The sequence below is a fragment of the Falco biarmicus genome, chromosome 2 (genome assembly GCF_023638135.1).
Source record: "Falco biarmicus isolate bFalBia1 chromosome 2, bFalBia1.pri, whole genome shotgun sequence".
Classification (NCBI taxonomy): domain Eukaryota; kingdom Metazoa; phylum Chordata; class Aves; order Falconiformes; family Falconidae; genus Falco; species Falco biarmicus.
The window spans coordinates 18636202-18659520 of NC_079289.1; the positions used below are offsets into that span (position 1 = coordinate 18636202).

The 23319-nt window shown below is 38.7% G+C and overlaps 1 protein-coding gene across 1 annotated transcript in view; it reads left to right on the plus strand.

Moving 5' to 3' along the window:
- The window catches only part of DDX10 (DEAD-box helicase 10), a 192203-nt gene that overhangs the window by 82610 nt on the left and 86274 nt on the right, over window positions 1-23319 (plus strand). The window lies entirely within an intron of this gene.

The window sequence follows — 23319 nt, forward strand, 5'->3', positions numbered from 1 at the left end:
ATTTTTTCTGACTATGTGATATGTTTTATATAGACAAGATATATATGGAAGAGTAGGACCCTGACAAAGGTCCACTGCACCCATAGAAAACACACCAGGAGTTTTAATAACGTGAAATGCTCATCACTCTTTGCATGAGGAAAAATGACACCTTTTAAGCATCCAGTCCCTAGAAAATTCTGGAGCATTCATGCTCATTCTTTGCCTATTCCAGGAGTGCTTTATTTTCTTGGTAATTATGTACCATGTCAGGAACCTGCTTGATTGAGAACTAATAAGAGCATGTCCTAATGTAGTTCATTTAATTCTAGATATATCATTATAAACCTTTCCGGCAGGGTACCCCAGTAACACATATGTGTCTTGTTAATGTGTGGATAAATTCCATCTCTAGAATATTGCCTTTGTGTTTCCAAAATCCTCTGATCCTATTTTATTTAGCATCCACTGTTAGTGAGTTCAGCAGGCCTAACACTTGTACATAGGGTGAGTTTTGTGATGAGCCAAGTGATTATGGACTAGTTTCATGGGAACTAATGTTGGAGTTGGAATAAGAATTTTTGTCAGCATGTTGTAAGGCTTTTTTTGGTGTGCACACGAATTTAGATAGCAAATACTGCGTGATGCTCTCACTGGTCTCTAGCCCTTAAATGTTGTTTCTACTAAAATATAGATCAGTATGTTAACACTTTCTCCTGTATGTGACAGCACTTAGGCAGACTGTGTTCTGTAAAAGACTGTATACCAAGCTGGCACTGTGAGGAGAGAAATGGGGATGCATGAACTGGCAAGACACTTCAAATCTGTGAGATCTCTTGGCTTCTGTTCTTTCTTTTTGATAGATTGGAGGTATGGAATTATCTGTGGCTGTGGCTGCTTAGTCAAGTAGCATAATGCAGTAAGAGTGAATTTGCAGAGCAAACCCCGTGTCTACACTACAAACATGGAGTTATAAGTTGATCTTGTCTATTCTTGCAGACCAACTGTCCATAAGCTGTCAGAACATGTGAGGTGCATTTCTGGGGTGCATCTGCAAATCTTTTTTTCACCATGAAGGAACCCATTTCATGTGCTCTAAGACTGCTGTAGTGTCCCCACCAGAACATGGCAGGTATGAGTAATGAGAAGAATAACTTCAAAAGCATCCTTTCATGCAAACGGAAACATCACTGAAGACACACCTGGTAATGCTGATGCTATATTTTGTAGCTTAGTTTAAATGATGCTTTTTAGTACATACTTTTTTGTTGAGTAGCTTTCCTCTCTACCTATTACTGATTATCGCTGATGTTTATTCAGCACAAAATGCATGTGATCTACCATATCAATTTACTTTCATTTCTAGCAGAGTATAAATTAGATGAATGTGTGTATGTATACTCACGAATGGGCGTGCACATACTTCTGTCAGTAAGTGTTAGTGTCTGCTTACTCTGACCCAACATAGTTCTGGTAGTGATTAAGGAAGGCATTCAGGATGGAGAGGTGTCCCAGTATTGTTTTAATGAGGAACAGCATAGACTTGGTCATGTCTTACTTTCACTGAAACTAGCTGTAAGCGTTACCCTCTCCAGCTCGGTGTTATAACTCCATTCCCTAGGACTGGGTTGTCTTCTTTCCCTGCAAATGGAGAGCGCGCTGTGCTTGGACACACTTTTAGAGGACCTTTTCATGACTCACTACACTCATTAGTCCGTGCCTTATGAAATTAGTTCAAACAGTGGGACATACTGACTTCTAAACATACTGTTCTGTCTTACAAGGTCAGTGTTTTTTTCATTGCATGTTTATGCAGTTCATAATGCAGTTCTCATTTTTGATATTGAGATGTTACTGTAATGTGAGTTCTAATTTAAAGGAGACAAGAAGTTATAACTGTTTGCTCTAATTTGCTTATGAAAGCTGCAAATGTAAAATTTGAATACCCAAAGCTCCTATTAGATATTCAGTTGAAATTTTCTGCTTCCACTGGGGACGTACAAAATGGTGAGCTCTTAAAAAAAATACTAAGACAGGGATCATGAACGAAAAATGATTTCACAGCATACCCAGCCTCAGTCAGTGCATCCAGAAGTGAGACTTACAGTGTACACTTACACTGCTGCAGATTGTTAGCGGTTATCTCATGGAATTTAAACCTCCACACCAATATGAAACACTGTGACTTCTCCAGATGTGTGTGTAGCTTTCCAAGTGCGGAGCTGACACTGCCTGGTGGTATCAGCCAAATGGGGATTATCTGCAAGGTTGGCCAGTAATGGGATTATGGGAGCTAAGCAGCTGGTTTTCAGTATTTTACTTGAGGGTTTGCTGGGATCAAGTAAAGCTATCAAGTTGGGTCAAGTGTTTGACTTTTACTCAGGGCTGTTTGTCATCCCTGGTGTTAGGGACAAAACAGGGAAAATTTCTGCAGTTACTGCCTCCAGACTTCACAGCAATTGCAGTATTAAGAATTTTGAGAGCTCTTTGGTCTTCTCTAACACTAAAATCTGCCACAGCTTTTACAGGGAGGGTAATGCAGATGATGTCACTTCTCTATTCCTTCTTGAAGTACAGATATGTCACTGAAGGGAAGGGGGAAATTAAATCTGGTTCTGGACAGTGACACAAAATTTTTGATGCCATTAGCTATCCGATGCAGTTTATAAAATAGCACAGTTTGAATTTAATAGTTCTACAGATGAAATCTACTGTACAAAAAAAGTGTATTTCTAGAATACAGCTAGAAGGCAAGAAGATTCTAGTATCAGATCTATGTCAAAACAATATTGGGTTTGTCAAGTCTTTGTATTCTTATCTCTGTTCCTGAACGCAACTATTATTTCTGCTTTGCAAGGTCACATTAAATCTTGTATGCCACCAGGATATTCCTCACTATTCAGTCCTAAATTTTTTCTTTCATCTCAATTTTTCTTTTAACTCCTTCCTTGTATTTTATTTGGTTAAAATTCATGGATTCACAGCATTTTCTTTATGAACTGTTGAAATGAGTTTATAATTTTGGATATTTTTTTTTTAAGGAACACAAAGTCTGGGAATGGACTCTTGGGTTTAGGATTCAGGTTCCTACGATTGCATGTAGAAACACCACCATCTCTTCCTGCCCCCCCCCCCTTTTTTTTTTCTCCGATTTATCTTTTTCTCTCAGATCCATCTTAGGACAGGCTTAGGTTTCTTTCCTGAATTATTGCTTGGGAAGCTGTAATTTTACTTCTCTGATGATTAAAAAATGTCTTCTGGTTTACACGTTAATTTTTTGTTAAGATTTAATTTTACCTTCCTTGTTCTGTGCAGGCTTTATTTTTAAAACTAAATAATTTCAATATTGTATTCATTCTCAATATTTTAGGGGCATATCATTTGATTCTATGTTGTTTGAAGGGGAGTTTTTTATATACTATATAAGTATATAAAATATATGTAAGGAGGGTTTATTATATTGCACAACCTCATCCCTGTGACCTGTTTTAACATGTAGGATTTGCATGTGGTTGCTCTGAACAGAGGCTACTCCATACCTCTGATTATCTGCGTTGCTTTGTTCTGTATCTCTTGCAAGGGATTTAGATCTATGAGGCAAGACGATCAGAGCAGATGTAGCTATCAGAATGCAGAGTGTATCATGAATATATAATGTTTAGTTTTCTGTTTTGCTCTTGATTTATTTGCCTTTTTGATTGCACTTAAGTGATTAGCTCATGTTTGAAAGCTATGTATGCACAGTGATTTTGAGACCTTTAAGGGGGTGGTACAGCTAATGTAGAACTCTGAAGCGTGTGGATAGTGCTGTGCAGTCATTTTTCTGCGTTATTTTGTGTTTTCTGTAATTCAGTACAACATTTTATTACCAGGTTGCTCGGTATCACTGTGATCCTTCTCAGTAATTTGTTGTCTCTGGATTTTTCTAACCTAGTTATTCACTCTTCCTTCAGAATTTCTTGGGAGTGTGTGGAGCAGTGAAAATCCTAGCTGAAACCCTTGGAAGATCCTGTTAACAGCCTTCCGACATTGTGAAAAATGTCCTTCACTCTTTTCTATAAATCTACTCTTTATCAAAAATAAGGGTGTTTGCCCTTTCATCCTGCAGTATTTAATCCTTTATGCTCTTTCCTGGCCTTTCCAAGCTGTGGCTGCCTCCCTGTTCTTTTTCCTCAGAAAATATCATTAATGTAGTCTTTGTGCATAAGTAATTAATTAAAGTCTGAAAATAGCAATGCCCAGACTGTTATTTCTGTTGCTAGAGTGATAAATGTGGGCAGTGGGCAGCTGAGCAGCGAGCAAGCGGGATGCAGGCGCTGACGCCTCTTGGTGAAGCAGCTGCAGGAGAGGTGCTCGGCTGTGCCCTGTGGAGCCTGTTGGCAGGAGCTCACTGAGCTGGGCTGGAGGCAGGTAATCCAGAGCTGGAGGCAGATAATCCCAAGAGCTGCTGGTGGCCTGGAGATGGCTGGTGACAAGTCAGGCAGATTCAGCTCCTTTAGGTACATTTACAGTTCCTTTGCTCTTGTCACCTTTTACACTTTTCCACTTTTCTGTTCTTTCCTACCTACTACAAACAAGCTGATAGGCCTTCGTATTATGTCAGCGGTTCCTTCCTCCCTCCAGCTATTCATATGTCCTTACCTTTCCATGCACCGTTTGTGGCTTTTTCTTTTCTCTCTTCCATGATGCTTGGGAAGTTCCAGATCACATAGTGGCAGCTGCTGTTGTTGTTCTGGGAGGTTCATTCATGGGCTGTCAGTTGGTTGTGCAGCCTACAGGCCTTTTTGGCTGTGCTTAAGGGACGGGTAACCTCCTCTGCAGTCCTGCTCTTAAATTTATGGTAACACCTTCATGCGAACTTCAGTATAGCTAGATGGCTCACAGCTGAGTTACACCAGTGTCTTGTTTTTGACTTAAGTAGCAATTTTCCATGTGGCACTGTATCAAAAGCTTTATTGAAAAACAGATTTTTCTGCATTTCTGGTCTTAAAAGCATGTCTTTGATAATTGAAGAATATTGGTCAACCCCTGCTGAATCTTGCCCTGTTTTATATTTTTGTGTTCTGTTACTGTTTCCACCACATCTTGTTCCAGATGAATCACCTGATGATAGTTGCTCTATTTTCCTTAGGCTCCCTTTTGTTACTGCACTGTATCATTCTGAAAGCACGTTCAGATAATCTGTAATCCTTTATTCTTCCTGCATAACAGCTCCAGTAGTATTGTTCTTACTCTGTCTTTATGTATAGTCCTAGGAATCAGTTTGACTTCAGTCCTGTTAGCTGACCTGTTCGATTTCTTTTCTCACGTGGATCCCTATTTCTGCTGCTTGTAAGTTTCCCAGTAAGTTGTCTTGTAATGGTTATTTATTCAGGAAACTCTATAATCCTACAGGTTTGGCTTTGCTTAGATAAATACATTCTTAAGAACTTCATGCTTGTTAGCAAAACGTCTTTCCTTATGAAGCTGATCAGTCCTCCGGCTGGTCTAGCTGCTTACTTTCTCAGCCAGCCCTTTCAGGGCTTTAATTTTTCAGAGTGTCCAAGACAGTAGGTGTTGGAGCTTGTGACACTGATAGTCCACATCTGGGAAGCATAGATCCAGAGGGACCGTTTCCTTGGAGAGAACGGTATGCTATTTTCAGGGACCTCAGGCCAGATTTCACTCTGTGGGTTGTATTTGCAGTTCCCCAAACATTGTTTTTCTAAAATGCAAACTGGTAGGTTTTAACTCTGTTGTTACTTGGGTTACTTTCTGTAGTGCCTGGGGGAAAGGAATGTGATTTCTTAATGTCCGTTTCATATCAGCCTTTATTGACCATTAATGGCCAAGGATGGTGATAAACCCCCCAAAATCTGAGAAAAGAACATTCAATAGGAAAGTTAGAATCTGTTAGTTCTCATGATAAATAGATCTTTATTTCACATAGCCATCAAACAGCATAATATACTTCAACCCAAACTGTAGGAAGTGTGGGCTGTTTTTGTTTATTATGTATTTATTGAAAACTTTGTTTGATGTTATACCCCTGACTTCTGTCCTTAAATTTTATTTTGCCCTCCTGGAAATACTTCCTTTTAGTAGATTAAGAATGGCAAGGTATATTTTGTTAAAAATTATACTAATTAACACCCCTTTTTTTACCTGAGTGTTCCTTTTGTTCTTTTTTTTTAAATTACTTCTGAATGACTATGATCGTTATATTGAAATGGTCCAAAATTGGAAACTTTTCTCGGCTATCCAAATACAACCACGTAAGTGATGATTGTAGTTGCTATAAACAAGCAAGCATTTTTGTCATTGCCTGTACACATTGAGACAAATATTCAAATCTGCTTTTAACAGATCATAGAATGGTTTGGGTTGGAAGGCACCTTAAAGATCATCTTCCACTAGAAGAGGGACACCTCCCACCAGACCAGGCTGCTCCCAGCCCCATCCAGCCTGGCCTTGAGCACTGCCAGGGATGGGGCAGCCACAGCTGCTCTGGGCAGCCTGTTTCAGAGAGATCATGAATCTTTGTGTTACTAATTAATGTAGAAATTTTTAACTTTCTGTTTATCTCCACTGATGTGTCACTTTATGCTCAGTGTATTCATGTTCCAACTGATAGGCCTTTAACTTTTTGTGTATCTGTGAAGAACTTGTTTGTTTACCTTTAGCCTAGCATTTCTTTTATAACCTTCTTGTATATGAAGCTGGAAGGTCTTTCAGTAAGAATTGCTTTACAATTTAGCTTTGCACTCCTGTGTTGCTTTTTAAAAGCAATGGATTTTTTTGGTGTGTTTTTTTTCTTCTTCCCAGTTTTGTTGCCTATGGAAGTTGATTTGGTCTCTAATGAGCTAATGCTGTGATTCAAAACATAGCTCTACTGCTCTGTGGTGATGCATGTTAACTTTGTTCCCTTTCTGATTGGACCTTATTGTTAAATGTTTTTTGTTTTCCTTTTGGTTTTTCATCTCTCACTTCATATCTTTTCCCAGTTTCACTGGGATAAACTCTTCTTTTTAAAAAAAGTCATGCATTAGAAGAAACTATAGCACTATAAATAGTGTACGTACAAGTAGTAACCAAGCAAATGCATGAAATATTTTGGGGTAGACTGCTCTTTAGAGAATGAAAATGAATTTTAGAAGATGCCAATGCCTGTTTGAATGAATTAATACTCTTCCCCCATGTGCCCCCCCCCCCCCGCTTTATTATCAGAGCTTGCTATTTGTCTTCTGTGCTTTTTATTTACTGTGTTATGTAACCTCCATTTGCTGAAATTTGCATTTCTGCCTTCATGAATACATTATTTTTCAGAAGCATTCTGGGTTGATGTAAAGCTTCATTGAAATATCTATTTATTTAGGAAATACATCTCTGGAGGCTCCAAAAGAAACAATATCCTACAGTGTTTAAGCTTTGGTATTTCTGAAGTATTTATTGCTTTAAGAAGAATTGATAAAGGAGGATAGTAGGATATTACATTCACAATCAGGATAAAAATTGCTTTATGGGTATAAATTGAAAGAAATCTAAGGTATTAGAGTAAAATAGCCCCCCTATCACTACCTTCATTAAATGGTGCACAGGCAAAGACAGTAATGGATTTTTAAGCATAAAAGCTTGCCTCAGTTAGAGGTTAACAGTTTGCATTTTGGAAGAGACCAGTATAAAGCTTAACACATGCAAATTCCTTTTTAACTGCTTATTAAAACAACTGATCAAATGCTTTCTATCAGATTTATTGCTTGCTTTCATGTTGTCTTAGCCATGTATTTCACTAATGTAGAGTGATACGGTAATGGCTCAGCAATAAGGCAGCATCTGATCTGGGCATAAAGGTTCTGCATTGGGTGTTATGTTTTCTTATGTAGTACAGCATCCAGGTCACAACTAACGAGGACTTGTGAACTGTAAAGGAGAAGGTTGGGACACAAAGGAGATGTGCTGCTTCACAGTGATTCTCACTCACTGGCACAGTAAATGAGAATTTCCTTTGCAGACTGCAGCCACTGACAAATAACGCTGGAGAAACTGTAGGCGAGGAGCACTTACTGTAATTACAACATTGACAACGGGGAAGCAGCAGGATAAAAGTAAACACCTCGTATTTCACTCTGCTTTCCGTTACTTGTAGCAATGGAGATTTCTATATGTCTTATGAGCAATGGGAGTCTTCTGTCTGTGGACACTTTGGGCTGAGTCCAGTAGAATCTAGTGAGGCATTTCAGCTCCAAAATGCATCTAAGTTGCTGGTTTCTGAGTTTGGAACTGTGGACCAACACTAATCCTTGAGGTTTATGGAATGAGGCGAGCTGAACATTTAAGTAGCAGTGGAGGAAGTGGAGAGGCAAGACAATAAAAAGGAGTGTCTATCCTGAATTAATGTAGATTAGCAGTTCCTTTTCCGTAGTGTAATGTAAAGATCTTGCATTTGAAGGCAAGAAGGGAACACTAAAAATCTATTTCCTTTACTAACAAAATAAAAACCCCACCACATCATCTGTGGATGTTAATAATGTACATTTTAAGTAATCTGTGCACAGTCTTGACTAAATGCAGTTTATATTTTGTTCAGCATAGACTAGAAAATCTGCAAGTAAAGACTGGGATTTCGTTGCACGAGGCAACATACTGCATATATGCGGTGGCAGAGTTGCCAGTTTGAGGCAAGAAAACAGGTGGACACAAAAGACAGATGGGGAAGCACAAGGTAATGGAGACAATTATGAGTGTTGTAATAAGCTGTAGTTGCAGTGTACCATCTGCCCAGCTACGGAGGAAAATCTGGTAATACTGTTTTTTTCATTGTAGTGCACTATTTTCTCATTCTGCCTTAAGTATGTAGCAATGCATGTGCGTATATAATTATATGCCTGAGTAGTGTCAGCTGGTAAAGTTTTTTTTTATGGTGGCAGGGAGTTGTTCCTCAGCTCTCAGCAGCGTTGAACATCCAGATTTGTGGACGCCTGGGAACCGCTTACTGGTATTACAGCGGGTAAGGGGATATCAGTGAATGGTTGATCTTTAATAATAATCCAATAATATTTGTTCCAGGCTTGCAATGAAGTATTTTCTTCTATTGCTGCATTACTGTTTCAACTAGATATGACTGAGGTTTTTAAGATTTTCACTCCTGACTGCTCAGCTAAGAATAGTTATCTTTCATACAGGGCAGAAGTACTAGGGGAATAAATGAGAGCTCTATGTCTTACATGTGGCGTTTCCAGGTTTTGACTGAATTGGAGTATTCATACGAATTTTTTTAAATCTATCCAGTGTTTGGCTTCTGTTGCCCAAATCATCCTTTAAGCTCTGATAAACTAATTCAGCTCAATTTTCACCTAAGTAGTATGTGGTTACACCCCCCACACCCCCCCCAACTCCCCCTCCATTCTGCTGAGTGTCCAGGAAAGTTAAATGGTAGGACTGTTAGATTGTTGTTGCCTCAAAAACCTCTTTCCATGAGTTTTGGGAACCTGCTGACCACTTTGGTACTAGGTTTAGGGTCAAGCAGAGTGTGGTGAATAATGTAGCTGGATGTATAGCTGGATGCTGAAAATACATTTTAAAAAGACAAATGGGTGGAGAAACTACAGTTAACTAACTGTTAACATGTGATTTGGGAAGTCTGGTGAAGTTTTTTTTTTTGCATCGGGAAAATGTGAAGAGGGATTGTAGGTGTTTCAATAAAAAAAAATTGACACAGCTGTTACCTTGTGATTTCCTTGGCTTTTTTGCCATTGTAATAGTAGGATGCATGTCTGAGAGGCTTAGCAGAGCTTAATGAAAAGAAAGTTTTACCGCATCTGGAACACTTTCAGAACTTCTGGCAGTGTCCTGTCCTGGATAATCTGGTGGTGGCAGGGCAGGGTCCACATCAGGTACAGAATTCATAACATTAGATGTATAGATGTATCTGATCTCTGCCAGCATATCTGTGTCATCTGCTGCTTTTATGCAGAAAGTCAGATAAGGTAGATAATACTGGTATTGGTTTCTTGCAGCTTGGTCTGAATTATTGTGTTCTAAGCATTCCTAAGTCAGAATGTTGGTATGAATGTTTTATGCAGGGAACTCGAACCTGAAATAAAATTTCTTAACATGAATTGAATGGAAGTTCATTGATGAGGTATGTCTGCTTATGAGGGCAAGCTTAATATAGTGTGGGGAGAATCTGAGAGGTGGTTCTGGAAAGAGCAAAAGTAGCAAGGAATCAAGATACATGTGTGGAAAGACTGATACTGGTAAGTTGTGCCATTTGAAATACAACTGGTGATGTGGTCCAGTACCATACCACCTTTTTGTGGCGGTGACACAGTAGCAGGGGGCATGTAAAGAGCACAAAGGTTTCTACGGAAGAGAACGTTCAGCACAGAGCTGGTGCATTTTGGGGACGTCCAAGTGAAAATTGCTAGAGCACATCTTGAAGGGTGGGTAGGGGTGACCATAAGAATAATCACAAATTTCTCATGAGTAGGCCAGTCATCCATGATTACTCCTGTAGTAGAGGGGTAGTGCTTCCCCAGGAGTTGATTGAAACCCCCTAATGTTCACCCTCCTGCTCAAAATCACCCCACTTTGTGTGCAGAGGTAGCCAAGAGAGAATAGTTTTCCTTGGCGCACTTGTGTGCTTCTCTGCTTTTCCCGTTTGCTTTGTACCCACTTTGTTTGAGAGTCTGTCATGTTCTGCACTTTAGGTAAGAAAGGCACCAAGTCTGTAAAGCACAGTCCTGTTCTCTGCAGGATGCCTGCTACTTGCTCTGGAGAATATTTGGAAGGAAGAAATCTATATAATAGTTTACCTTGTACACAGTTGATATTTGTACTGCATTACACATTGTGCCTGTATCTTCTAAGTAAAAATGGCTCCTTTACGGCTGAAAAATAACGTATCAAACAGCGACTGCTGGCTTAGAGTGGATGGGATAATGTACTAATGAAGCAGTTCGCAGCACAGTTGTTAAAACACTGCTACAGAAAATCTTTACCCTAAACAGTTGGTGAGTCATTGTCCCTTTAGATGTGAAAGTGACATAACTGCACTTTTTACAGGATCTGATCTGAAATCTCATGGTAATGCTTTGGAGTAAAATGACTTTATAATATCCAGATGGCAGAACTCATAACTGTCATGTAGGTACCTGCTGGTCAGTAAACTTCTCATCACTATGGTTTTGTCATGGGTTATGTCAGTAGGAATCACTTATGGCCAGAGGTGCAGTGTGTCGTGAAGCTAGAATGTAGTAATGATGAAAATTGTTTTGTGTTGGCATTTTAAAATTGTAGGTAGGTATTTGGGGATTTTTCCACCCAGTTGACCTTTGGAAGAAAAATATCATTCCTAGATTAATTTCTTTTAATTTCTTATCTTTCTAGAATTGTAGTTATTTTCCAGATAAGATTTTCAGAAGGTTCAAAAGGAGTCTCATGTCCAATTCCCTTTGAAATTAAGTTTGCTTCTCAAACCACCCAAGCAATTGAGAAGCATGTTAACTGTCGAGAGTTTTGATGTCCTTATGCTGATTCTGAAAATCTTTTACCACAAAACAAACTCCTGGTGGCTTCTTTGAAAAATTCAAGTGTTATAATTTTGCATGTGAAGGATTTAATAGCCTCAAATCTTAAAAAAATAAATCGATACTGTCTCAACCACAGTCCTTGAAAATTAGCAATCCATGAAACTATGAACAAGTAAAACCTGATTGAGCAAAAGTTCATGGAAAAGGAATTTATTTCTGCTGTGGGAAGTGTGCTCGCATTTTCAGCTTGAATATTCAAAGTCAAGATTTTTTAAATGGGAATACCTGCTGCCAATTTCAGCAATTTTTTTCCACTAAAGGTGGAGAAATATTTCTCTCCTTTTTGTTTGGTTGGGGTGTGGGTTTTTTGTTTGTTTTGGCTGGTTGTTGTTGTTTTTTTGTTTTTTTTTTTTTTTTTTTTTTAATTTGGTTACTGGGTGAATTTATTTTTTTAAGTAAAAGTACGATTTTTTTTTTTCCTGTACATTTTATTTTAAGCAATGAGTGGGACTTCCCAGAACAAATTTTATTAAAGCAGTGTAAATAAGTGAGCAAATGGATTCTAAAGTTAATAATCTCTTTTACATAAGCTTGTATTAAAGGTAGGTATGAAATATATTAAGAAGAAATATTTACTGGTGTATGGGCTCTGTGTAATATGTAGTTTTGAATACTGAACATTCCACATTTTCCCTAGCTAAAATATCGATCTCTTAGCACTGATGGCCTGTAGCTGCCTCATTATTTTTCCCGTAGCTCTACTAAATACTGAAACCTTCTGATGTTCTAAACAGCAAAGTAGATAAATAAGGTAATAAATTATGGCAGTTATCTTCTGGGAACTGCTAAATGGATAGAAAATGTATTATGGTTATGTCCTTGAAAGCAGCTTGCTTGTGCAACGTAGTGTGAACTTTTTATCATGCTTCTTGTCATATCCTGATTATTGAACACTGAATACCCTGAACTGCTTTTTCCATTTAAAAACAAATCAGTCAAATGTCCTTACTTTCTTTGTAAAGTTTCATGTTAGACAAAGCATAAGAGAGAGTTGCTTGCTAGACTGAAATGAAAGATTACCTTTTATCCATAATGATCTCTCAAACTCTGCTTGTCTATGTTAGCCTAAACTTGAGTATGCTTTTTTATGTTTTTCCTCAGAGCAGTTGAAAACGATAGATAAAAAGAATCTTACCCACATTTCTGTAAATGGCTACAGGAATAAAATCTGTTGAATGTATGATAAAAAGTTATGGCACTGTGAAAAGCTGTATTGTTCAAGCATGGAAGCACTGTAAAAAGTGCTTGTAAAAGCATTTCAGATTTTTTTTTTTTTTCCCTACTGGAGTAGGCATAAGTCATAGTATTGTCTCCCTTATGAAACAACTCAAAATAATATCTATGCAGCAATACAGTGGGATAACCTCCGTTTCTATAGATGCAGTAGGAAAACGTACTTCCTTGAGTTTTCTTCCTGTTACATATGATCTTTGACTTGGAAAAAAATATATGTATGAAATGCTGTAAGCGTTATCTGAAAGTAATATACATTGTTGTGCAGAAGGTCACATTGGCTGTTCTTACAAACTGGTCTGTTTGCGGCAGCAGTATCTGACTGCATTATCACAGTTACAGAAAATACTTTAGAGACGAAGGAATTAAATTACTCCTTGCTTTCAAGTGGTTCCATTTTGGATTACTGTTTTGAATGGAAAAAGTTCACTAGCAATGTGGAGAGTGCAGGTGTCTTCGTGCCCAGCAGTGTTTCTTATGTGTGAGGTCTTCTCAGGAAAGAATCTGAATGCTGAAAAATTTTAGGAGAATGTTTTTGTTTAATCTAGAATAAGATATTTCAATGTGAATGCATATGTTTAAAATCCATTTTCCTCATTGGGAGTTGATCTGCCATTGTTCTTGTTTTCTTGCTTTTCCCAGTTTTTTCTCTGCTGTTAAATCTCTCTCCAGCTGCTTTTACATTCTGGAGTTGTGCACTTTCTGGATAAGTGGTATTTGGGATTCTTCCAGCTGTGATCAATGAGTGGCTCCTGGCAGAATGTGAAAACACTTGCAATCGAAATGGGAAACATTTCTCACCATCCTAGAAATCTTGACTTTCAGACTGATTATTCTTAACTGAACAACTGTCATCTGTTGTACATGACCCATGCATTCGCTGAAACTGCTTCAGGAACTGTTTTTGTAAGAGATTAGTATTTCCCTTATCTCTTATGCTACCTACCTAGATTATTTTTTTTTTTTTTTAATGGAGACATCTAGTGAGATGTCCATAGGACCAACATGTTAACCCATAGACTACCTGTAAGATAGATCTGTCAGCAAAACTATTTTTTAAGTAGTAATAATAGATTCCTAGGCCTAAACCTGCTTTTTTTGTCATCTGTTTCAGATTACTTTTTCAAACTCCTGATTCTTCATTGCACCAATTTTCTTGAATTAAAATGTGCAAAGTTGCTGCAGCTGAGCTAAATGGGCTTTTCCATCTCAGTGGATTGAGAATGAGCAGGGGGCAGACCTGGGCAGGGGTTATGCTTGCATTGTGTTGGCCCAGTTGCACTAACACAAGCTGTCCCCGCGGTATTACAGGCTTTGGTATGCCTGACGGCTCCACTTTGCGTCTTCACTTAAGGCAATATAGCAGTTTGTGTGTGTGCCCAGGAGCTTAGCTAAGGCTCTAATGGGATAATTCTTCGGTGGTAGTGCAGGGAAGTCCAGCCAAGAGATGTCTGTCAGCAGAGAACTTCTTAATTTAGGGAGATTTCTCAGGAGACCACATTCTGTGAATTACAAGGATGGGAATTAAGCCTGAGAACAGACAATTTACAGTTTTTTTGGCAGTACTCATAAACATGCTTCAGGAAGGGAATGTATTATATAGGTTGTATTGCTTAAATTGGTATGGTCTGGCAATTGACCTATGTACCCAAGGTATCCTGCAACAGACTTCCCAACAGTTCACTGCACTGCCACTGGGAAGACTGGAGACATTTCTTTGGATGGCAGAAGTATCTTCCATTACCAAATGTTGAACCTTTTCTTGCAAATGGTCTGGCACTTACAGCTCAAATGGTAATGTCACTCCTGTCTCCTTGCTTGTGCCTTCAAGGGACTTGGCCTGGGCATGAGGATGGGGAAGAGATTATTACCTAATTACACCTAATTGCCCTATTTTTAAAGCAAAAGAAAGAAAATGACATTAAACTGAGCAAGCTTCTTGAAATCTGCCATTGTGTGAAGTGATGAAGGTATTTCTACCTTTGCTACTGCTTCAGAAGCAACAGAGAAAAAATCTTAGCATACTTCTTCAGCATATCTGCCTACTACATTTTGGTCACTGTATCCTGGCAGCTGGAAGTATTTTTAAATGAGTGTTTTGGCTTTTTATCGGTCTGTCATTTTCATCAGTCTAAGAATTGTAAAACTGAAAACTTCTGACAAACCACCACAGAATCCTAGAGGAGTAAGGAGGACTGAGAAAATAGTAATAACCGTTCTAAGTGAAACATCACCTTGATGAGCACTCTATTCTAGCAACATGCATTTATAAGGCAGTCAAGACTGGCCTTGAACTGAATTGCAGGCATAACCCCGAGGAGGGCTGTTTGGGACCAGCTGTCTGTGGCCAGAGTGTGTCCTTCACTTGTAAATTTGGTCTGAGCCCTCCCATTTTGTTTTTAACAGATTTTTAACTCTGTCTCATGATTAAGCGCTGGGAGTTAGGCAGTGTTTAGTCTATCTGAATACATATTGCTGAAACAATTACAAACTTTTAATTGCTTCTGCTGGAGAAAGAGATGTGTATGATTTTAATTAATCTTTTAAAAAGCAGGTTGAAAATATTAATTATGTAAACTGCTATACAAATTTGACCTTTTGTTAATACTTGACTCCTGCAAAGAAAGGAGGTGTGGAGGCTTTCAGCTCAAAGGCAAGATGTTTCACAACTTACAGGAAGGTAGACAATTTTGGAGCCCTAAGACAAGTGATTGCCTAGTGCTCTGAGATTTAGTAGCTGTTTCTATAGGTAGCTATGCTTACAGTTATCAAACTTTTTTGTACAGCTTGAAGTGGGCATACTTTTAGGCAGGGATTTTGCCCAGGGCATTTCTGTAGTGGAACAAAAGCAAAACCCTAGCAGTCTGATTCAGTCCTGTTGGCTGTGCCGATTCAAACAGATGTTGGACCTCCCAGTACTTTTCTCATCATGATTTACTAGATTTGGAGAGCAGTGTTGCTCTGTGTGCTTTGCATACTTGTGATGGCAGTGGCACCAGGCACATGTGCATGTTTTTCCTATACAGGAATCCAGAGAGTACATGTACTTTTCCGGATGTGTATTGATATGTGAGATTCTCATTGTGTACCTTAAAATCATAGAATCATAGAATGGTTTGGGTTGGAAGGGACCTTAATGATCATGACCATGGGCAGGGACACCTCCCACTAGACCAGGTTGCTCCAAGCCCCATCCAGCCTGGCCTTGAGCACTGCCAGGGATGGGGCAGCCACAGCTTCTCTGGGCAACCCATTCCAGTGCCTCACCGCCCTCATGGTAGGGAATTTCTTCCTAATATCCAATCTAAATCTACCCTCTTTCAGTTTAAAGCCATTCCCCCATGTCGTATTGCTACAAGCCCTACTAAAAAGTCTGTCCCCGTCTGTCTTCTAAGTCCCCTTTTAAGTATTGAAAGGCTGTTGCAAGGTCTCCCCGGAGCCTTCTCTTCTGCAGGCCAAGTGACCCCAACTCTGAGCCTGTCTTCACAGGAGAGGTGCTCCAGCCCTTGGATCATCTTCATGACCCTTCTCTGGACTCACTCCGACAGGTCCAAGTCCTTCTTGTGCTGGGGACCCCCAAGCTGGATGAGTACTCCAGGTGGAGTCTCACTAGAGCAGAGTAGAGGGGCACAATCCCCTCCCTTGACCTGCTGGTCATGCTTCTTTTGATGCAGCCCAAGATACAGTTGGATTTCTGGGCTGCAAGTGTACATTGCCTGGTCATGTTGAGCTTGTTGTCAACCAGCACCCCCAAATCTTCAGGGCTGCTCTCAATTCTGATTTAAGAGTAAATTTTGCTGCTTTTCTTGCTTAGATTCTCAAGTCTATTTAAGCTGCATTTCCGTCTTGCAGCATGGCTGAGATGCTGGCTGGCTGTTACTGAAGGGCTGCGTATCCCTGCATCGCTGGCTCTGCTCCCTTCCACAAGCTTGCAGGAGTGCTTGTCTGACTCTGGGAGCAAAGACAGCAGAATACGATTTGCAGCTGTCTTTAATGGTAGCTTTCTGCCAATTTTAAATCCTTGAAGCAGCTTTTCTCAGGATTAGGAAAGGACCTGTGCTAGTAAAGGGCAGCGATGAGAGGGGCTGAAAGAGAAGCAGCACGCAGGAACTGCAATACCACTTCTGGCAGTGTTTGTAGTCTGTACTGAATGCATGGAGAAAGGAGTCAAAATATTCAACCTTTTTTTAGAGAAGGAAAATAATAGGTATAAAATATATAATTTTTTTATGTTTGTTGTTATTATTGTGGCTTCTCCATCAGCCTTTAGTTGTTAGGAAATTATATCTTTCCAGATTATCCATGACTGATATTTGGTAGGAAGAAACTGGCTGCGTTCTTCTTGGGTCTCTTGCTGGATGTGAACAACTCATTCATTTTATCCCCCATTTTTTTCCCCTCCTTCAGTATTTACCTCGTGTTTGCTGTGCTGCTGCCTTCGCTGCAGTTCATCTTCCATGCCAAGCTGTTCATTTGCTCTGTGACATTGTGGGGGGCCCTGATATGGTTCTGAGGTGGGCTGTGCACTCCCCATTTGGGAGCTAAATTCAAATAAGCCTCATCTTGAAGCTAAACCCTCACAGACTGCCAGCTGTTATTACCTCTTCTCTCTTCAGTGGCCTCAGTAGTTCCATGCCCAGATTAATGCTTTTACTTTTGTCAGCTCTTGTGCATTGAGAGAAATGCATTTAGAGGCCTCTAAAGGAGGAGTATGTGCCATCTATGTCAATCTACAGATGAAATAAAACTCTTTAAAAAGTAATGATGGTTATTGCAGTAATTTACTGTTGAAAAACTTATACTGCCTAAATGAATAAAAACCAGTTCTGGGTATTTAAAAAAATACATGCAGTCTTTACTATTTGTGATCATAACCTGTGAAGGATATCATCCTGGTGTGGTAATTAAATGGGCATAATTTTTGGCTTTAGTATGTGCAAAACGGAGAAGAGAGAGAGCTGAGGTAAATATATATATCTTTGCAAAGGAACTTTGGCAGATAAGGGTGATGTAGTGAACAAGATGTTTTAAGAAGCTTCAGCTGTGCTATGTACCTGGGGCCACGTGTGGTAGCTTTTGAGGGAGAAAGGGAATGTCCCTCTGCTTGCAGATGGTAAAATATATTCACCCTTAAAGAAAAACATTATGAATATGTGGTTGTCTTACCTCACCTTTTGACCTAAGATTCCCCTGCAGAATATTTTGAAGCTATAATTTTAATGATGTTATGGCATTTATGTAAGGCTTGGGTGCCTCAATGATTATGCAGAAAAGTTTTTTGTGTTTTTTTTTGTGTATGGGTGTGTTTGGTTTGTTTTTGTTTTTTTTAGGGTAACTGTGTTTTAACTACTAGAACATACAGTCACATTAAAAAAAAGGATCTTTATTCCTCAACTAAAAAGGCCCCAAATTTTCAGTTCATTAAATGTCAGCTCAAGCATTGCCTTCTTGCTGTATCATTCAATAATTACATTTCTCAGAATATCTCAATTTAACTGTCTCGTACTAAGATATTAAGTGCAATCTGGGAGAGAAGGGGCAATTCTGGTTCTTCTGGAGACTGAAAAATTACAAGTTCCAGAATGTAGTATGTTCTCAGCGCACCTGAGAGGCTTAAGGGTTCTTTTCATCCAAAAGAAGGCAGACTTCCCTTCCTCTTCCCTTCCTACCTGTCTCCCCTCAACCCCGTTTTTGAGTGTGGGCCTTGGTTCATGTCAACTATTAGTGGAGGATGGATAGGCAGGATCTTTCACCTGCTAGAAAGTGAGAAAAGAACTCGACTTTGTCATTGTTGGAGATCTGTAATAGAACAAGAGGTACAACTCGGGTGCAGGTTTTCTAGCTCCTAGACTCCACATTAATGTGTTAGAGGTTTGGGTTGGTTTTGTTGGTTGATTGTCTTGTTGTGTTTGTTTCAATCCATTTTTTTTTTTCCCAGTTGACAGACAAATGATGGCTACATTTGAAGTAATTTGGTTCAATATCAAAGACATGTCCATGCTCTTACTTATAATTAGCCATGTTTTGCTGGAAATAAAATCTTCGTGATGGCCTTTTGCTCACAAAAATGGAAGCTCTGGAATGAGAAGGATGAGATAGCAGTCAACAAAATCACGTTTATTGCTTGTTAATTGACATTGTATGAGGAACACTCATTCATATACTAAGAAGTAATCCTCAGCTTAGGATGACTGCAAGCAGTTCATGTCCTTCTTCTGGCTGTAGAAGTGCTGGAGAATTTGGTGGTTGCTGTGTTTTTCTGTTGGATTTTCCCAGAGGAAGGTTGTGTTGTAATGATGCATTACCTTGGAATGACAGGGAGGGGTGAAATGAAAACATGTTATGTCTTGATCCGGCACTGCAGTTGCTAGTGTTATTAGTCATTATTGTATACTTGTATATTTTGAGTCTGAGGCAGTCTTTGGGTTATTAGGATATCTTGGCTTGTACATGTTCCTTTGAAATCTATTTTTCTGCTAATCTGAACCCCAAGAATAAACAAAAGCTATGTTAATATGTTTGGCTTTGAATTACAGCCTTCTGGAATGTCTTTATCTTCATTTAGTCAGGCATACTCAATTATAACTTAATTTACATTTTTGCCTAGAAATATGTGAAGTAGTTTACTATTCTGTGTTACACCTTTCTTTTAAATAAACTGCATGAGAAGGTCATGGTCTTCTGTCACTAAAGGCCTAATGCTTTAGAAAGGGCTGTCGTTGCTGCTTGTGCTCACAGGTAGTGGATATTTTTCAGTGTAATGCAATAGCTGTACTGAAAAGTTCTGTGGTCCAGTGCATTAAGTAGAGACATCTTTCAGAGTGAGATACTGTCTGATTACTGTAACTCACAAGTATCTTAAACAAAGTGGTTTTGTTGATATTAGATCTTACAATGATACACTAGTTTTTTTTCCCCTTACTACTTAAATAATAATCTTAAAGATTTGAAAATGAGGTGCAGTGATTTTTGCAGGTCAGCTACAAAACCTGATGGTTGTCATATGCAGATACTGGAGTTGTGTGTAAATTACAGAATTTATAGTGCTCAAATCAAATGTTTGTTTTGTGGGCTGGGAAGCTTCCCTAGTGCATTCTTTAAAATCTTCCTGTTCTGTGGAGGAGTCAGAGATATATATAGAAGACAAGAAAGAAAGAAAGAAAAAAGAAAAAAAAAAAAAACCAAAAAACAAACCACCAAAACCGTAAGCAAGCAGAGGGAGAGGAAAAGATAAGGAGGAAAAAACCATGACAAACTGATTGTGCAGTGCTGCTCATTCATGGTTCCTTCTGGTATCATGGGTTTTTATATCAGGATAAAATATAAACCTTCTTTCTTTTCGATATATAAAATGAAAGCAGTGAAAATTTTTGTCAGGGATGGAAGGATATAAATGTAATTTTTAAAAATTTTCAGGATTGGATTTAGATTTGTAGATGATAAATGCTGCTGTGAGGATATGGGAATTGTATTTCAGGAGCAGGCGTTGGTACCCAGACATTTCTAAATTACCTGTAAAGAAACAAAAGGAAACAGTTAAAGCAGCAGTAAACCTTTTAACATGAATGGGGGGTAGAGAAATGTGTGAAATAAAAAAAATCTTCTCTCATCTAGATTCATAGCTGGAAGTGCAGCTCTACTGATGTAAGGAACCCCTGCAAAGAGAGTTTGTGTTGAAAATGCTGGTGTCTTTGCTATTGTTTAGATGGTTATGGTTTTTAGGTTGTAATTCACAGAATAAGTACAGTAATTTAATCTAAATTTTGCTATATAATCTTTTTTTTATCTTTGCTTTTTTTACTGACTTGCTAGGAAGAGAATGTTCAGCCTCTGTCTCTGTTTACCCTTTGCCAAAACTCCAAATTTTAAGTCTTGATAGCAGCTTCTGGAAAGAACAGTCAGGTATCACATGGAGTATACATTCATTCATAGAAAACATAATAATTCAGTAGAAAATTATTTTAGTTGTTTACAGTGTTTTAGAAATATTCTAGAGAAATACTGCTATGTGGTTTCAAAAATGGGGGTTAGATTTATCACTTGAACCATTTAATAAAGATTTCTGTCTTTAAGCTTGTTTTTTGTCTATGGCTGGGGAGAAATACTGGGCATTGAGCCATTTACCGGTGACTCTTTCTCCTTTTTTCTGCTATCGTAGTCTATATACAGATAAAAATGATCTTCTAAATCAATGCCTTTCTCTAAATAAAAGGAATTTTAGCAAATACCTGTCTAAACATAGAACCAAGCTCATCATGTAAATATATTGCAGAAGAATCCAGTTGTTTTCACAAGTTGTAAGTTGGTAGTTTTTTTAATCCTCACTCTTGCATTTTGTGTTAAATTCTGAGATTTTAATTTTTAGTTCTTTTCAATTTTTGTGGCTTAATTGGTTTTCTAGAAGATAAATGTTTACTGAGACATCCTCTCTAACCAAACACTTGCACCCAAACACAAAACTCTAATGAAATTCAGATTCAGATGTGATCTTCTGTCCTAATGGTAATCAAAACCAAAGGCAAACATCATCTAAGTGCGTGGTTGCCATAGTACAGTTCTGTCTTTGCTATGGTTTCTTCTATTTGTTGCTGTTTCTTTGAATTGAAGGGCAATTTAAACGGGAATGATAGCGTGGTGAGCTGCTGGTCTTGTGGTCTTGGTCCATAATGTGGTTAACAATATTGAACAGTGGTTATTAGAAGCTTTTCTTATTTCCTCTAGTTTTTGTTTTTCCTCTCCTGTTGCTGTGATTTGTGAAAGGATTCTTATCTATGCTATTCTGCATGCTGAGTGCTGTTTTTCTTTTGAATACCAACCTGGATTTATCCTTATCTTCACAACTGCTACTGTAAAAGCCATGTTCAGTTCCCTCTGTAGGTTGTTCTACCCTAGAAAATGCTCTCTCTCAAAGTCAACGTTCTTTCAGTATGTTTAAAAAGTAAATAATGCATAGATGTAGCAAGTGATTCAGCTGTCCAGAATTTCCCTGGCTAAACTGTAATACTGTGTAAGGAGTTGCGAGCCACCAGTTTTGACTTTGTTCTTTCTCAGTATCTTCATTGAAACCTTGCATGACACTAGTTAAAAAAAAGCAAAATAACACAAACACCCACACACTGAAGAAAAAACGCCACAAAACAAGAACCCCATCAATCTACCCTTTTAATTTAAGCCATCACTTCAAAAATTCAAGATCATGTTGATCTTGATACTTAACTGATGTGTTTTAAAAGTTCATAGAGAAGCAAATAGAACAACATGTAGGGAATGCTGGTTTTGTCTTTTGAGTACCAACCTGCCTGTTTCCATATCTTCATAATTGTTATGGTAAAAGCTGTACTCAGTGATGTATATAGGTACTGTGCAAGTTGGTTGGATAGCGTTGGTGAATTTAAGCTTCCTAGTTTTTAACACTTAATCAAAAAAGAAAAAGAATACTTAAACAAAACAAAATCAGCTTCACTTGTATTACATTAAAAATACATTAAATACCCCAACACACAACACGCCCAACAAAAGAAGCTTGTTTTCCTAGGAGAGGTTGTGGGAGTTGTGTTGTGGAAATGGAGGGATGGTTTGAAGAACTTTGCACTGCTGTTTCTCAGTTGCTTTGGCTTGTGCTGGTGTTCCTGATCGCACAAAGGGGCCTTGGTTGTGAGCAGACAGCAGAAATCAGGAAGGACTGAAATAGCTGTCATTACAGAGGTGGGCTGGAAATGAAAAGAGACCACCTAGCTACCACAGATCATGAGGGAAAGCAGCATCCATACATCTCCTTGTGGTTATGCCGCTTCCTAGGATTTCTTCTTCTCCTCCGGTCTTTCATACTCAATGGTAAGACAGATGGCTGGTTGAGTCTAATTGTATTACCAAGGGGAAGCTGTTGGTGTTTAGAATTTTGTAGGTGCTTGAAGTAATATGCACTGGACTTTTAAACTAAGTATCGTTATTTTGCTTCTCTTGATGTTTTCCTTCTTAGGTTTTATAGTTCTGTACGGGATGCAAAGTTTGTATCTCACTGCTGCTTCTGTGGGTAGGTGTTTGTCAGGAGGAGTGAAAGTTTCTCTCTCCTCTAACCTTATCTCTGTTGTAGGTAATCAAAGCCTCATAGGCTGAATTTGGGAGGTTTATGGAGTTGGGAGCTAATGCTGTATGGTTAAGCTGCTTTAGACTTGTGGTTGGAGGGTACTCAATCTTCTGAAAGTTTCTTAGTGCCTGCCAGATGCAAACCATGTTTGTGGGTTCTCCACAGCGTGGGGATAAAGGTGGCCTTTTTCTTTGTCTTTGAAGTTTGGTAGCTTCAATCTGGCCTGTGTCTTATTTTGTGGGGAATGACTTCTGAGTCTACGCTCAGTAGCTTGCCAGGGGGTTTGACATACATGGTGATAATACAAAAATAATTTCATCATACATGGTGAAAATACAAAAAATAATACTTGCTCCTGTTGTGGGCACTTTCTTGAAGAAATACAAAATCAGTGTGTGAAGTTGAGTACTGCATCGGTTCTTTTTTCTCAGAGGTGGTTACTGTTCAGTT